This window comes from Candoia aspera, chromosome 3 (assembly GCF_035149785.1).
Source record: "Candoia aspera isolate rCanAsp1 chromosome 3, rCanAsp1.hap2, whole genome shotgun sequence".
NCBI lineage: Eukaryota > Metazoa > Chordata > Lepidosauria > Squamata > Boidae > Candoia > Candoia aspera.
The window spans coordinates 198,937,766-198,953,251 of NC_086155.1; positions in this window are offsets into that span (position 1 = coordinate 198,937,766).

Here is a 15,486-nt window from a genome sequence, read left to right on the forward strand (position 1 = left end):
ATAGGTTCTCACCAAGCTACGGCATGCTAAACTTTATGCTAAGCTTTCCAAGTGCGAATTCCATAAGTCGCGCCTGGATTACTTAGGCTACAGGATTTCAGATAAGGGCATCGAAATGGATCCTGCTAAGGTTCAGGCTGTTTTGAGCTGGGAGCGCCCGCGCACCCGGCGCCAGCTCCAAAGTTTCCTGGGATTCGCAAATTTCTACAGATCCTGTCCTAACAACCAGGAAACACACTGAGACAATGAACTGGTCTCTAATATTTATTGCTAGTACTTAACAGGAATCCTAACAAACTGAAGAAGCATGGGAAAAACCCAGACATATAACCCCCAAGGGTTAAGGCGGTCCCGATCTGTGTCTCTTTGAATGGCTGAACAATTCATCAGTGCTACGCATGCGCTTGACAGTCTGGATGGGAGCCCCCTGCTCGCCATCCTTACTCATGACAGATCCTTCACAAAAGGGTTCGCGGAAATTGCCCTGCCCTTGACTGATTTGTTGCGGACCAAAGGCGTCGGGGAGACGCGCAAGGTAAAAAAAACAGGGGCCGTGCTCAATTGGACTCCCGCCTGTCAGGCTGCTTTTGACCGGTTGAAAGCTCTCTTTACAGCGGAGCCAATTTTATCCCATCCTGACCCCGAACGGCCTTTTGTCGTTCAGGCTGATGCCTCTTGATTTTTCAATTGGGGCTATCCTATTACAAAAGGATTCTGCCGGACTTTTTTGGCAGATGCACTTTCCCGACTGCCCCAGGACGCGGAGCCTGTCTCTGACGTCGTGGGGACTGTGCTCTCTGAGTCTCAATTGGGTTTGGCCACTGTCACCCGGAGCCGCGCTCAGGAACAGCCTCCCCCCCCCTTGCGAACGACTCCGGCGCAGCCCGCTCCGGGCCGCAGGCAACCACAGATGCCGGGTGGGTTGCATGCAGATTTTGCCCTTGCATTAATGTCTGATCCCTGGCTCCTTGCTAACCCTGACAAGGTCTCCATGGAACAAGACCTCGCCTGGGTGGAGGGTCGTTTATACGTCCCTGACTCACAACGATCAACTATCTTCAGCCGGTCTCATGACAGCAAACAGGCTGGTCATTTCGGGTTCCTCAAATCCCTCCACTTCACCTGACGCCAATTTTGGTGGCCCTCGCTGAGGAAGGATGTCAAAACGTATGTGGCATCCTGCCCTGTTTGTGCAATGTCTAAGCAACCGTCTGGTAAACCCCAGGGGCTGCTGCAGCCCGTGGCTAACCCTTCACGCCCTTGGGACGAAACCTCTATGGATTTCATCATGGATTTACCGCCCAGTCAAAAGAAAACAGTCATTTGGGTAGTCAAAGACTACTTTTCCAAACAAGCTCATTTTGTCCCCTGTGCCTCTATCCCGTCGGCACAACAGCTGGCGAAACTCTTTTTGGTGCACATGTACTGCCTTCACAGCTGCCCCTCTCACTTGGTGACCGATAGGGGCACACAATTTACCTCATGGTTTTGGCGGGCTTTTTTGAAATTAATTGGCACCGAGCAAGCATTGTCAACCTCCTGGCATCCCCAGACTGACGGATCTACTGAGATCCTCAATGCCACCATTGAACAATTCCTCTGCTCCTACATCAACTACCACCAGGACTGGGTGGATTTGCTTCCTTTCACGGAGGTTGCATACAATAACACTGTGCATCAAAGCACGAGACAAACCCCCTTCGGGGTGGTGTCGGGTCGGGACTTCGTCCCCATTCCCGAGCTCCCACAGCCCCCGTCTCCAGTAGTGGTGGCCTGTGATTGGGGTTCTAAACTCGCAGACTCCTGGCCCGTCATTAAGGACGCTCTCAATGAGGCACAGACTGCATACAAACTTCAGCCTGACAAGCACAGAAGCCAACAGCCACCTTTTCGAGTAGGGGACCTGGTTTACCTCTCCACTAAATTTATCAAGTCACCTCAGCCTTCCAAGAAACTGGCCCCCAAATTTATTGGCCCCTTTCAGGTTACACAAATTGTGAACCCGGTCACGGTGCGTTTGGATCTACCTCATAATTTGAAGCGGCTGCACCCTGTGTTCCACTGCAGCTTACTCAAGCCGGCCAGTGACCCCTCCTGGTGGCATCCACGCACTCCCCCCCCCCCTCCACCCATCATGATCGATGGACAGCAGCACTTCGAAGTCAAGGAGGTTCTCGACTCCCACAAGCTTCGTGGCTCTCTCCAATACTTAGTGCGCTGGAAACACTTTCCCCACCCTGAGCGGGTCACTGCCCACGACATTCAGACCCCCAAGCTAATCCGCAACTTCCATGTTGCATATCCCTCCAAGCCCTCGGCTTGATTTTCTTCAGGGGGGCGGTATGTCATGATCGCCGTTGCGATGTTTGCGACATTGTAATGGCTCGCATGACAAAGCGTGGAGGCGTGTCAATGACTGGAGAGGTGCGGGCAATAAACCGGACAAAGGTAATGGGTTTGGGAGATCTACAAGGTCTCATCGCCCGGTAATCGACCATTGACAACATTGTCAAAGAAATGATCAGGGCGAGGTTCGGAAGGGCGCGTCCGGGCTTTCGAGGAATATCGAACTCTAATCGCCCAGTAATGGACCATTACTTTGCAGGAAGATAAACGGGGCGATGCCCGGGGCGAACGGGGCTAGACAACCTCTCACCTATCAAGTATTGATGGCCTGTCACTCCATGCAACTTGTGGGGCACACCCGGGGAGTGTGGGGTGGAGCGCTGTTTGGCGCGAGACTATTTAATTCAACTTTTGGCGCGCTTCCCTCACTCTCAGCTCTTTACTGGTGTGCATTCTATTCTAAATAAAAGCCAGAGCTTAAACTTGATTTAGAGTCTGAGTCTTTTATTTAGTCTTAGGCATTCCTTACAAATAGCTTAGGTCTAGCTAGCTTTCCAGAGTTATAGGAGATAAACTCATCTTACAACCCTTGGTTTAATCTGAAGGCACAGGTAGCTTTTCACTAGCTTTTATATAAATGGGATTGTATGGGAGGACATTTAGGGAGGGTGGGGGGAGGGAGAGAGAACAAAATCTATCCTTTAGGACAGCATTTCTCAACCTTGGCAACTCTAAGATGTGTAGACGTCAACATGGCTGGCTGGGGAATTCTGGGAGTACCTAGACATTTAGCACACTTTTGCAGACAGTATATGGCACCAATCCCACACATATGTGAATTTGTGTGTGTACAAGCAATCAGAAGGATTTGGGAACGCATCTTTTCCAAAGCAGACGTGGGTACTACACTATCATGAAGATAGTAATAGCGTATTCTAAGTGGGGAATGGTGGGTTCAAATGATCTTTGAAATCCAGAGTCACAGACTTCTTTGGTTGACATATCCACCCATGCTGCCAGTGAAAAAGACAAAAAGGAGCACCCCCAAGTGATGTGAATTTCCTACTTGACCAACAATTTGGGGATCAAAATCAGGATCCCATTCCTAACAGGTAGTCCGTTGCAAGGGATCAGAAATGGAGCCGAGGAGCTTACAGGCTGGGTTAAAGCTATAGTAGTCTGAACACTTATGTTTAGATGCCGTCATGCAGAAATGCATGTTATCACAAGCACTTATCAGATGTCATCACAATCACATTGTTGTGTTAGAGGTGGAGATACATTGGGTTGGATTGCAATTTCTGGTAAGGCTCACCCTTGACTACATTCTGAATATCAGCACTCGCTGAGAGCAAATGGCTCCTTTAATCTAATCAAGGGAATGACTAATTGTAATGATAATACTGACAGCAACAACTAACCTTTAACTCATTTACAATCCACCCAAGCGTTGTTACAATTCCTAGCCCTGATCTGATTGCTGGATTTTTCTCAACCAAATTCATGCCAGTTGAATGAACGCTGAGTCTGAATACAATTGTGGGGGAATATAAATGTGATATATAAACAAACAAACAATAAACACATTCCTGGCGGCCAAGACTTCCCAACAGATGGCCTGCATGCTTTAAAGCCCTTTGTAAGTTTTCTCTCCTCTGTCCCACTAAGCTTGCTCATTGAATTTAATTCTCCCCCTTCATTTTCATCCTGCCCTTTCCTGCAGGAATTCAAGGCACTGTTTACATTCTGCCTCAGCTCTGTCTTTACTCTGTCGGTGCATCCATGGGGGTGGGGTGGGGTGGGGTGGGGGGAATTCATCAAAGAAGTCAAGGGGGCAGTCATGACCACACAACCAAAGCTGAATCCCATTTTTCTGTGCACGTGTAACCACACGTAAAAATAGGGGGGGGGGCTTTGTTCATATGGCCACCATCTTTGTTTTTTTTTATTCCCCCATACTCCAATAGACAGCCCTGAACTCCAAATTGACTGAAAAAGGGTGGCTGCCCTATCATCCTGCCATCTCCTTCGTGTTTGAATGGGGGACTTGAAACTGGATTCTCCACTTCCCGGGTCCCACAAGTTGATCCAGCTTGCTTTGGCCAACCTACTGCCCTCCAGATGTGTTGGATGATCCTTCTTCTCAACCCAAGCTCAACCATGTTGGCTGGAACTCATATAAACTGTCATCCAACCCATGTGGAGGACATTAACCACACACCATCCCCACACTGGCATTCCAATAGGAATTGAACTGATGGTGGTTGTAATGCTGAAAATGTCGCAAAACCTGTTTCACTTCAGGCATTAAAAAGAAGAAGAAAACAACTTCAGTGAAGGGGGAAATGGCCATGAGTTGTCTTACAAAGAGTCACAATGTTTTGTTAATTCATGTATTATTCTGGGTCCCCAGGCATGCCTGCATTGCCTTTATAATGCTCTAAGCCTCTTTTGGTGCTTTGAAGAGTGGAAGGCCCAGAAACACCTATCCCAAATAAATAAATGAAAGAAAAAGGGGATAATAGCTCTTGAAATGCACAAAATAAATAGCATCCTTCAACCCTCTAAAAACACAGCGTTATCTCCAGATTTGTTTTTAATCGCGTGGGGTCATCCCAGCAGTGCAATCTCCAGACTTCAATGTGGACTTCCATTCCAACCATCCCTAGGCAGGCCATGGCTAGAGATTGTGGGATTTGAAGTTCAGCGCTACTGGGGAGCCACAAGTTGAGGAAATCTGAATTACAGCACACCCTTTTCTTCCTTGTTCCTGTTGCCATTTTTAATTTTCCAGTGATGACTTTTGAACACCTCTCCCCTAAGATAAAAGAAACAGATTTTTCTTTGCTATCCATTCACATATACAACAGTTTGATCATCTTTATTCAGAAAGCATTTTTCAGCACAATAAAAAATAACGCTCTGGCGAGAGCCACAACTGCTTTAAGGGAAAGCAAAAAAAAAAAAAAAACCCCACCCCTCTCCTCTCTCTTGTTATCTCCCAACCTGCACTGCTACGCATGGCATTTTCTTGGCCATTTGCATCTCAAATGCTCACATTTTATGAGAGAATTGCCATAAACTGGAAAATGTTGGGTGACAGCTCCTGGCTTGAAGACAGAGCAGCCCTCCATGGGCCTGTATATATCTCAAAAGGAGAAGAAAAAGAACGAACATGAAGCCATAATACACATAAAACTCTAATGTGCCTCCAAAATTACCTCATCTTTTATTTAGAGGTTATTCTGCCCTTGTCTTTCTTTATTGCTCTTTATATGACTGAATGGGGAAGCCAGGCAAAATAAGGCAATTGCTGTTACCAGGTGGAGCTGGTGTTGGCGGTCAGGACTGTGCTCACAAAAGAGGAAGGAAGGAAGGAAGGGAGGGAGGGAGGAGAGGGAAGGGAAGGGAAGGGACAGAGGGGAGGAGAGGAGAGGGGAGGGGAGGGGAGGGGAGGGGAGGGGAGGGGGAGAAGGAAAGGAAGGAAGGAAGGAAGGAGGGAGGGAGGGAGGGAGGGAGGGAGGGGAGAGAAGGTAGGTTGGTTGGTTGGATGGATGGGGAAGGAGTTCCTCATTGTCACCACTGTAGCCAACTTTACTATTATGAACTCTTTTCTGCTTAATTGTAATGATGCGGTTTTATAGTAATAATCAGCAACTTGTGGCTCCTTGTCTTAATTCCTAAAGACCCATCCGCTATTAATTTGGACCTCTAGTAAGAGCAACTTGTTCTTGCTCCAGAACACTGTTGGGCAGACAGGAAGAGGTAAAACAGAAAAAAAAGTGATGGAAGATTTCCTAAGATATATACAAATTTTTCATAAAATGGTTAAATGCAAAAGAAAATGAACTTTGGGAACAGTCATCAAAATTCAAGAAATGAACCAGCATGCCAAGGAATACCAAAGTTTGTCTCGAGACAGGCAAACTAGGAAGTCCATAAAAATAATAAAAGCAAAAGATCAGAAACAGAAATGCTGATAATGCTGGTAGCCCTTCAAATCCAGAGAATGAGACCAAGTAGACAATGTTTCATAAGCCAGAATATATCCTTAGCTTAATTTCTTTCCCCTTCTCTTTTCAGCACTTTTTCCTGAAAATGAGAGCTTTCTGTACATCATCAAGGAGAACACGAAGTCCAAAATACATGACTTTGTTTATTTTACTGTGATATTGATGTTTCTTTCTTCCATTTTCAATGTCAACCTTTTGCCTGCCTCTTTTCCTGAAGAAAAACGAAGGCATGCCCCCACCTTCCTTACATTCAGCTTAGAATTCCAACTTAAAACATTATAAAGTAATCAATATAGTTATAACTATTGTATGAATAAAGTACATTTTTCCATTCTGTATAGCAATCATTTCAATGAGTAAAACAAGGTGTGCTTAATATTTTAAAAAGTAAGGACAGGACTTTTTATCTGTAAATGGAGCCAAACAAATAGGAACACACATATTATAATTTTTCCCAACATCTTTGCTTCCCCCCCAGAAAAAAAGGGGACTTTGTGTTTTTTTCTCTTGCTTCACAATTTCTGGACACTCCAGGCAGTGGGGTGAGAGGGTGCTTGGCCATCACCAGCTCCAAATGATAATCTCCAGAGGAATGTGGTTCCCAACAAAATAATAAAGACTCCCAACATTGATTTTATGGGGAAAAGCAAAAAAAAAAAAAAAATCAGACAACAAAACAGACACAGAACCAGATGTGAAGTCAAGTCATCCATGACTTGTATTATAGTTCTTTCCCTTTTCAAGTAAATTGAGTCAGCAGTTTAGAGGGAAGAATTGATTTATTGCTTTTTAATGTATACAGATCTTTGATTTCTTCTTTACACAGTTTCCCTAAACAGCTTGCAAAGGATCAAAAATACAATAAATAAAAGGAAACGCAAAATGGAAAAAAAATAAAGGCTAAATCTCAACAAAGATCAAGCCAAATGAACACTGGCATTGAAACTTCCAGGGAAAACGAAAAAAAAAAAAATCTACACTAGGACGCTTTGCACATGCTAAAACAATATCAGGGAGAGGCCAGGCAAGGCACCCTGACAAAGGGATCTGGTGCCTGGGTGCACTGTAAGGCGCAGGAGCCCTCATCTTTCTAAGATTGGCAGCTGTTCCCCACAAAGCATCTTGGTTACAACAGCTCATAACTCAGAGCCAAGGGGATTCTTCTCCATTTCTTCTGGGCAGGATCCCTCAGAGTAATGTTACCCTTCGTAGAGCTTCCTGTTATAATGCAGTGTTTCTCACCTCAGCAACTTTAAGTTGTGTTGACTTCAACTCCCAGAATTCCCCAGCCAGCAAGGCTGATTGGGGAATTCTGGGAGTTGAAGTCCACACATCTTAAAGCTGCTGAGGTTGAGAAACACTGTTCTAATGGATTATTATCATGCAAAATCTTATCAACTATGCCTGCCACACAAGGGAATAAGATAAGGAAGTTGTGGAAAAAAGGAAGGGAGAGCTAGACAGAGGGTGAGGCGTGGATAAGAAAGGCAGAAAGATCGGGAAGCTTTACCTCCAAATTACCAAACATTTCCAAAACAGAAAGCCAGAAGGGAGGCCAGGAAAGTCCTTGTGATGGCAATGGGGCTAAGAAAAACTCTGATCTTTCCCTCCAAAAATTCCTTATCTTTTTCCTAACTGTCCTGGATTACAACTCCAATCATTCCCAGCCAGTGTGGCCAAAAGGATACAGGTAAGATGCAAGGTATTAAACCGGGTTGGAAAAGAACACTTGGAAAAAGTACAAACAAGCATATAGAATAATATGTTAGTAATATTCATTACAAGTTTTTTTTAAAAAAATGCAAAACTACAATAAAACAACTCACATCCCTCAATAAATTTGATGGTTCTATTTTCCCAGTGCATCCAATTGTTTCAGCTAGGACAGATGGGGAAGTGCTGGGTCTATAGATGTTGCTGAATTACGACGCCCAGAAGCATCCATCAGCCGTGGGATGCTGCGAGTGGTACTTCAGCCATATGGGGCAGAGTGGGGGCCATTCCCTCATCTCCTTTCTTTAAAAAAAAACCCCAACATTTCAAGACACATTTTTGATTACATGATTAGCCCTCATGAACACTGAGGAATTTTACTGATTCCTATTTTATTTTCTCCACATGCAAAGTATTGAGTTTGCAATTCTTTACATGCAGATCTGTGTCTGAAATGACGTGAAGTCCAAAGGGCTGTACATTTTAAAACCTAAGCTTAATTTGAGCTTGGGAACAAACTGGCAGTTGGGGCAGGTTAAGGGTAAAATAATCAGGATTTCTACCCAGTGGAAGCTTTCTTGCTACCCAAACTGTCTTCAAGGACAGCCTCCTACACATCATAAATAACGTCTCTCCAAGCAACAGCTGCATTCACAGCCATGACGAGTCTAGGCTGCATTAACACGACATCCTTATCCACTGTTAACCGAATCATGGTTTATTCCAGGGTTTCTCAACCAGGGTTCCGTGAGAGATCACTAGGAGTTCCCTGGGAGATCACGATTTATTTAAAAAATTGTTGCAAATTGGGGTAACTTTCCATTGAAGAGGTAAGTTTCATTATTTTTAGTTTAAGAACACTGTCAGTGCACATATACAGGCCTACCTGTGAAACAAATCTAATAATTTTGTGACTTCTGGCCTGAATTTGAGCCTGAATATGCAGGGGTTCCCCGAGGCCTGAAAAATATTTCAAGGGGTCCTCCAGGGTCACAAAGTTGAGAAAGGCTGGTTTATTCAAGTAACCCAATTTTTCAGGTTGGCACAATGCATCAGACCCTAAAACACACCCTAACCCTAAACCAACCACAGGGGCTAGATTCACACCATTTGAAAGGCCAAAATGTGGTGGTCTAGTTGGAGGCTCAGCATGTCGTGTGAAGATGGCCTATGTGTACACCAACCTGCTGATTGGGTCTTTAAGGAGAATGCAACCCAATGCAACGTCTTGCATCTTGACTGGATTAAGCTTCTGCTTCCCTTTGCATCGCCCTGCCACAATTCTTAATGCTTCCCCCAGCACTGTTTGAGACAAATCAGGAAGAAAGCCAGTGAGCTGTGGGTCCCTTGCAGACTGGTCTTCAGCTGTAGCACATCCCCACTCAACCACGGAGCCCATGTGTGAATGTATCACTGGCTAGCTTCCTATTTAATCATAGTTAATTTAATCACAGTTTACTCAACCCTGCAGTTGGTTTCACATAACAGTGCCCATTTTGGCATGACACACTGAAACCAGAACTTGCCAACTATGTTTGAGCGTGGTGTGTTCTGTACTCCGAACCCTAGTGAGTAGTTAATGGTTCAGTGTGGCCTGAAAAATCCAGAACAATCAACAGTTAGCGTAATAATGGGTACAGACACACTTAAATGGGAATAAAGCACTCAGCTGGGTTTACAAAAAATGCTAGAAGAAAAATATGCTTGGCTAGTTTGTGGCTTAGTGAATGATGCCGATGCAGCCTACTTCCTTTCAGCCCAATCTACCTCTCAGGGTTGTTGTTGGGGGAATAAAATGGGGGAGACATTGCCCTCTCATGTGTACTGGTTTGGGTCTCAAAGGAAGTAAGACAGAAATGTATTAAAAGGAATCATTGTTTCACTTTGATGGTTAAAAGAATCAAGCCAAGATGGAACCTATAGGCAGAGGTGTCTGCAGAGAGGTCAAAAAACTCAAGATGGTGGCTATAACCATGTAAGCAAAGCCCCACCCCTTTTTACATGCATGATAGGCAGACATTAGATTGCATGGTTATAGGCACCATCTTGACTTTTCTGACTCCCCTGGGAACCTAAACAGGGTACAAGATTAGCACAATTTAAACAGACACAGCACTGTTTAAAAAAAGGGAGGGGAGGCTGCATCTGTTGAATTCCTTCCTGTCGGGTGAGAGTCATAGGCTGTAAAACCTTCCAGTCAGGAAGATACCAATGGAAGAAAAAAAACATTAGCAGCTGTGAATGGGTGCTAATACATTGCTAATCTGTATTTCTCTCTCTTAATTGGGAATTTTGGCCTGCCAGACTGGAAGGAATTGATAGGTAGAGCTTTTTCTCTCATGGAAATAAAATTATGGAGGCAAGGATATGATTTACTCCAACTTTTCGTGTTACACTGCTAATAAATAATTACATTTTAGTATATTTATATTTTATTGTTCATTTATATTATATTATATTATTGTATAGTATTTATTTCATTGTGGTTGTTTTTTTTACTGCAAACTGCCCAGAGTCCCTCCTTGAGGAGGAGATGGGCAGTGATAAATTTGACAAATAAATAAAAATAAGTAAATAAAGTCATGGGATTTCTGTAAGAAAAGGAGGGGGCAGTTGGCAACCTCACTCTGAAATTGGTAGACAAAAATAATTGGGACTGTTTAAAGATTAGAGGGAACAGAGCATTTTCAAGAAAAAACAACAACAATCAATTGTGCTGAGGAAAGGGACTTTTATTCTAATAAACTCTTGTGGGCTAAATATATATTTTATTGCTACTTTTACTATGTAAGTTATGATGTTTTTTTAAGAGGACTTTCCTTTCCAAAAGGAAAAAAGAAAAAAGAAAAATTACTGAGATGTTAATGTTATTTTGCAAACCCACAGGGGCTATAAAACAAGAAATAAAGCAAGATGAACTTAAAGCACTCTGAAATCAATAGGTCTGCTTCCAAATGAACTTGAATCTAGTTAGAGTTTGACATGGGATTACCAGTTTAAGAAGAAACAAAAGCAAAAAATGGACCCAACTGGATATTCAGAATAAAAACTTATTGGAAGGGTCCTCTTGAAAAGTGTCAGCCTGGCTTTTAAAATGTCTGAATGACACGGGGGAGACCCAGATTCTCATCAGTTCCCAGCTACAGAAACACTGGGTGCTTTTGGCCCTGTCGCTTTTCCTCTAAGCCCAGTCTACCTCACAGGGTTGTTGTTGAGAAAAACAGGAGGAGGGAGCATATGGCTGAGCTCCTGGAGGAAAGACAGGAGAGAAAGCTAACAAACAACTAAATCATGCCCAATGGGGGTTACAAAGCAGAGGCTCCTTATTTGTGCCCCCTTAATTTGGAAGCACTCCCCATCTGTTTAATACAGGGTTTCTCAACCTCAGCAACTTTAAGCTGTGTGGACTTCAACTCCCAGAATCCCCGGCCAGCCCTGCTGGCCGGGGAATTCTGGCAGTTGACGTCCTTACAGCTTAAAGTTGCTGAAGTTGAGAAACGCTGGCTTAATAAGAATATTTAGCGACCTATCCCGTTTGTCCCATTTGCTGGATCAGTTCCTTTTATACATGCTGCGTTTTAATCTGGCTTTCCAGGTTTCTGGCATTGTAAGGGAGTGATTTCAATTTCTTTTTCCAGGATTTCTTGAGATAGCCCAGATCAATACCGAAGTCACAATCACGCTTTTGGTCATTATTATTATTATTATTATTTGCGGACTTTTGCAACATCTGCAAAAAAGCATGATTTCAGTATAGATTTCCCTAAACATGGAGAGCTCCACCTGAAAGGGTGTACCACAAATCTAACATATAACAAAAGTTTAAAAAATATTTTTAGTTGGGGCTCTTCAGGCTTAGGAGATCAGTACCAAAATTAGAGTTCACTTTTTTTGCAGGTGTTTTGCAGCCAGGTCCCCAGAATACCTTTCAATGGGCCCTCAGTGGTCCCCAAAAGTTGCTGCTGACTTTTACTGTGGAAAAAGAAGGAAGTTTTCAAGACACGCGCTGGCTGATGAATCCTATCTATATACTGAATATTAATTTACTTTAAAGGTAAATAAAATGCCAGCATGGAAGCTCCTGGATGGCTTTGGGGGAGTAATTCTCTCTGGACCCAATCCACCTCAACAGATTTTGTTTGTGGTCATGGATGCGCTCTCCTAGACCAAGCCAAATCCAAAAATGCTAGGGAATTCCTGGAAGCTTGGCATTCAGACAAGTCAGCCATCAACAGACACATAGAGATAAACCATTTACACACCATTCAAGAGAGACAACAAAAAAGCTAAGAAGGAAACAAAAAGACCAGAACACATCCTCCCCAGCCAGATAAACAGGGATTAACACCAAACAATCAAGCAGAAAACAATACCCTAATTAAGGAACCACCAAGGAGAAAACCACACCCCTACCAACACTGATGATGTTGCCTAGTTGGGTAATAAAACGTCTGCAAGCAAGCAGCCAAGCTCAGAGGGGACCAAGGACTCTGCAGTTCAACCCTGAGCTACAGATATTTTCTTCTACTGCATTATTTAATTCATGGGACCCAAAGCCAGCCAATCCTGTTGAAGCGAACCTGGTGGGCAGATATTATCAGAGGTCCTGAAGCAGGCAGGGCTTTATAGCAGCACCTTGAATCATGCCCAGAGACTAACTGGCAACCAGTGCATCTCAGGGTGTTATTGAGGCATAGGGAGGCATCTCCATCACTCCTGCTGCATTCTAGACCAGCTGCCGTTTCAAGGGCAGCCCCTCACATTCAGATGGGCTACATTCCCCCAAAACCTCACATAAAGCCTATTTGCATTAACGCACATTAAAAATTGCATAAAGCAAGAGACTGAACCAGGGTTGCAGAGCACGGTGTCAAACTTAGCTGCCCAAACGCATTGACAAATGTGTTCCTACAGTTTTGGAGCCTTACTGAAATAGGGGAAAAGAGGAGGCGGAGGGAGTATTAGGTACGTTCCTTGAGTTATTTATAGAGATAATAAAGGCGGGATAAAAATAAAATAAATAAAGGCTGCCGTTCATCAACCAGGCATTCTCCCTTCTCTCGCATTCTATGTACCACGGGCAGCATTTTCTCCATCTGGATTTCTAACGCGCCCGGTTATCAGTACAGATAAAGAGGTAGGACGCCTCGCAGCTCTACACATTCTATTACCGTTCTTTGTTAGGTTGCGCACAGCCGGTTTGCCAGGGTTAAAATCTAATCCTAGATCTGAGGATCCTTCACCAGCTTCAGCGCAGCATAATCTGTCCAATTTTGTTCCTCGTATTAGAGAGGTCCTCGTCTTTTTTGCGGACCCTGTAATAACAGGAGTAGCTACTGCAGATACGGAAGTAAGTGGGAGATAGGACGCGCAAGGAAAAGTATCACACCACACAATGGTAAATGCGTGGGGGCAGAAAAGGAGGTTTGCAGGCAAACATTGAAGCAGCTTTGGTGGCGAAACAGCCTTGGCGCATTTCCAGACCTTTGGCGCAAACGGGCTTTGCTAGTGCAAATCTGCAGAAGTGTCTTCCCCCCCCCCCCCGCATTCAGCGAATTCTTGCACAGATTGATCAAAGCCAGGGAAACCTGTATAAACAAATAAGCCGTTAAGTGATTAAATTAAGTAGACCTGTGCTGGGAAATGGAGGCTGATGAATTTTTGCACATTCGAAACTTTCTTCAAGGATGCGAGCAGATGGTGGGGCCGAAAGGTTTGAGTTCCCGAGTCGCTCAGAAGAGGCTGACCAGAAGCAGCCACGCTCCCTAGTCGAAGCCCCAAAAGAGGGGTCGAGGGGCTGGAAGCCACCCCCCCCCCTCGCCTTCCCGGCGCATCACAACATCCAGACAACCGGGCGAGCCGCCACACCCCTCCTTTGCTTCCCCCGCCGTGCGCGGGCAGCCACTAGAGGGCGCGCTTACTTCACTTTCGCGGGCGGGCCGCCGCGCAGCCGGTTTTCCTTGCGGAAAGCTAACGCTGCGGCGCCTCCTCCTTTACAAGGGCGTCGGGGCCCCCGCAGCCTCCTGTTCCCGCACAGAGGACCCTCGGGGAAGCGCATGCAAGGGGGCTCTGCGCTTTTCAAGCAAAGGCTCTCGCCAGGGGAAGGAATGCACCCACGCGTAGAAATGCACACGCGTGCAAGTCTGCTTGTGGGAACGGAGGACTTGGGAAGGGCGGGGCACGCGTTCTGACCCGCGTTCAGCGGGATGCATTCATTGACTGGGCAATCGCGCCGCGCGGCCGTCGGTGGAATGCCGGCTTCCAGCTTCCCCCACCCGGCTAATCGAATAACCGGCCGCTTCCAACCCCGCCCCGAGCTTCGTAGCCTCGCGATTGTGACATTTTTCACAAAGAAGCAACAGTTGATAACGCCCCGTCAGCTGGGAAAGGCTGGGTGGGGACGCGGGGCCGGGGCGTTCTCCTGCAGAAACGCGGAGCGCGGGGTTCGGGGGCGGCTCGCGGGCCAGCGGGCTGGGCGGGAAGGCGGTTGCAACGCTCCGGCCGGCAACGAGGGCGCGCTTGCGCCGTACGCGCTTTACTCTCAAAGCCTGAATTTGCAAATCTAATCAGCGGAGGGTCTGGCCTCCCTTCGGGGGCCCCCGCGGAGTAGTTACGTGGAAATCGACTACATTATGCCCATTGAAATGAGACGCCGTGGACAGGTTTCGGCTTAAGCCAGCCGACAGGCCGATGCGAGCGGAGCGCCCCTTCGGATCCCGCCGCCACTTTTTATTATGCGCAAATGCACAAGCTTTCGGCACACATTGACTCGGAGGAGTACGCGGCCGAAGCCGATTGCAGCGCAGCTGCAATCAGCTGTTTGGAAATGCAAAGGCCCGGCTTAAGCGAGCAGCCTGTCGCAAGCCTCGGGCTGCTACTGAAAGAAGCGGAGGTTGCGTTCACACAACACACGAAACTAGACTGAACGGTCCAAGTCGCTTGTGTTCTCTCTGCAGAGGGACAGCTAGGCCGTCCCATCCAGCGGGGGTACCCGCGTCATGCAAAGGGAGCAATCCTGCGTCATGACACAGGTTTAATGATATCGTGGGAAACCAACCACTTTGGAGCTATTCTTTTTACTAGGGATTTAGCCCCGCCGTGCTTTATTTAGAAGCATTTCCCACCGAGTTCAGTCGCGCTGACTCCCGGGACCTACAACTATAATCCCTTTGCCTCTAAAGAAAGGGGGCGAAACAGAGCGGATTACCCCTTTCCACCCTCTCCCCCGCAATTACATTGGAATGAGTTGCGTCTGTAATTAAACTTTGAACCCAGTAACCTCCAACGCTGTTTTCTTGCGTCTCAGGAGCCCCGGGCGAAGCCAGATTCTCCAGTCCCGAGACGCTGTCTTCTTGCATCCCGGAACCATACTCCTTGGGACACGGGCTGCGCGTTCCCATGAGCAGGTGTTTGC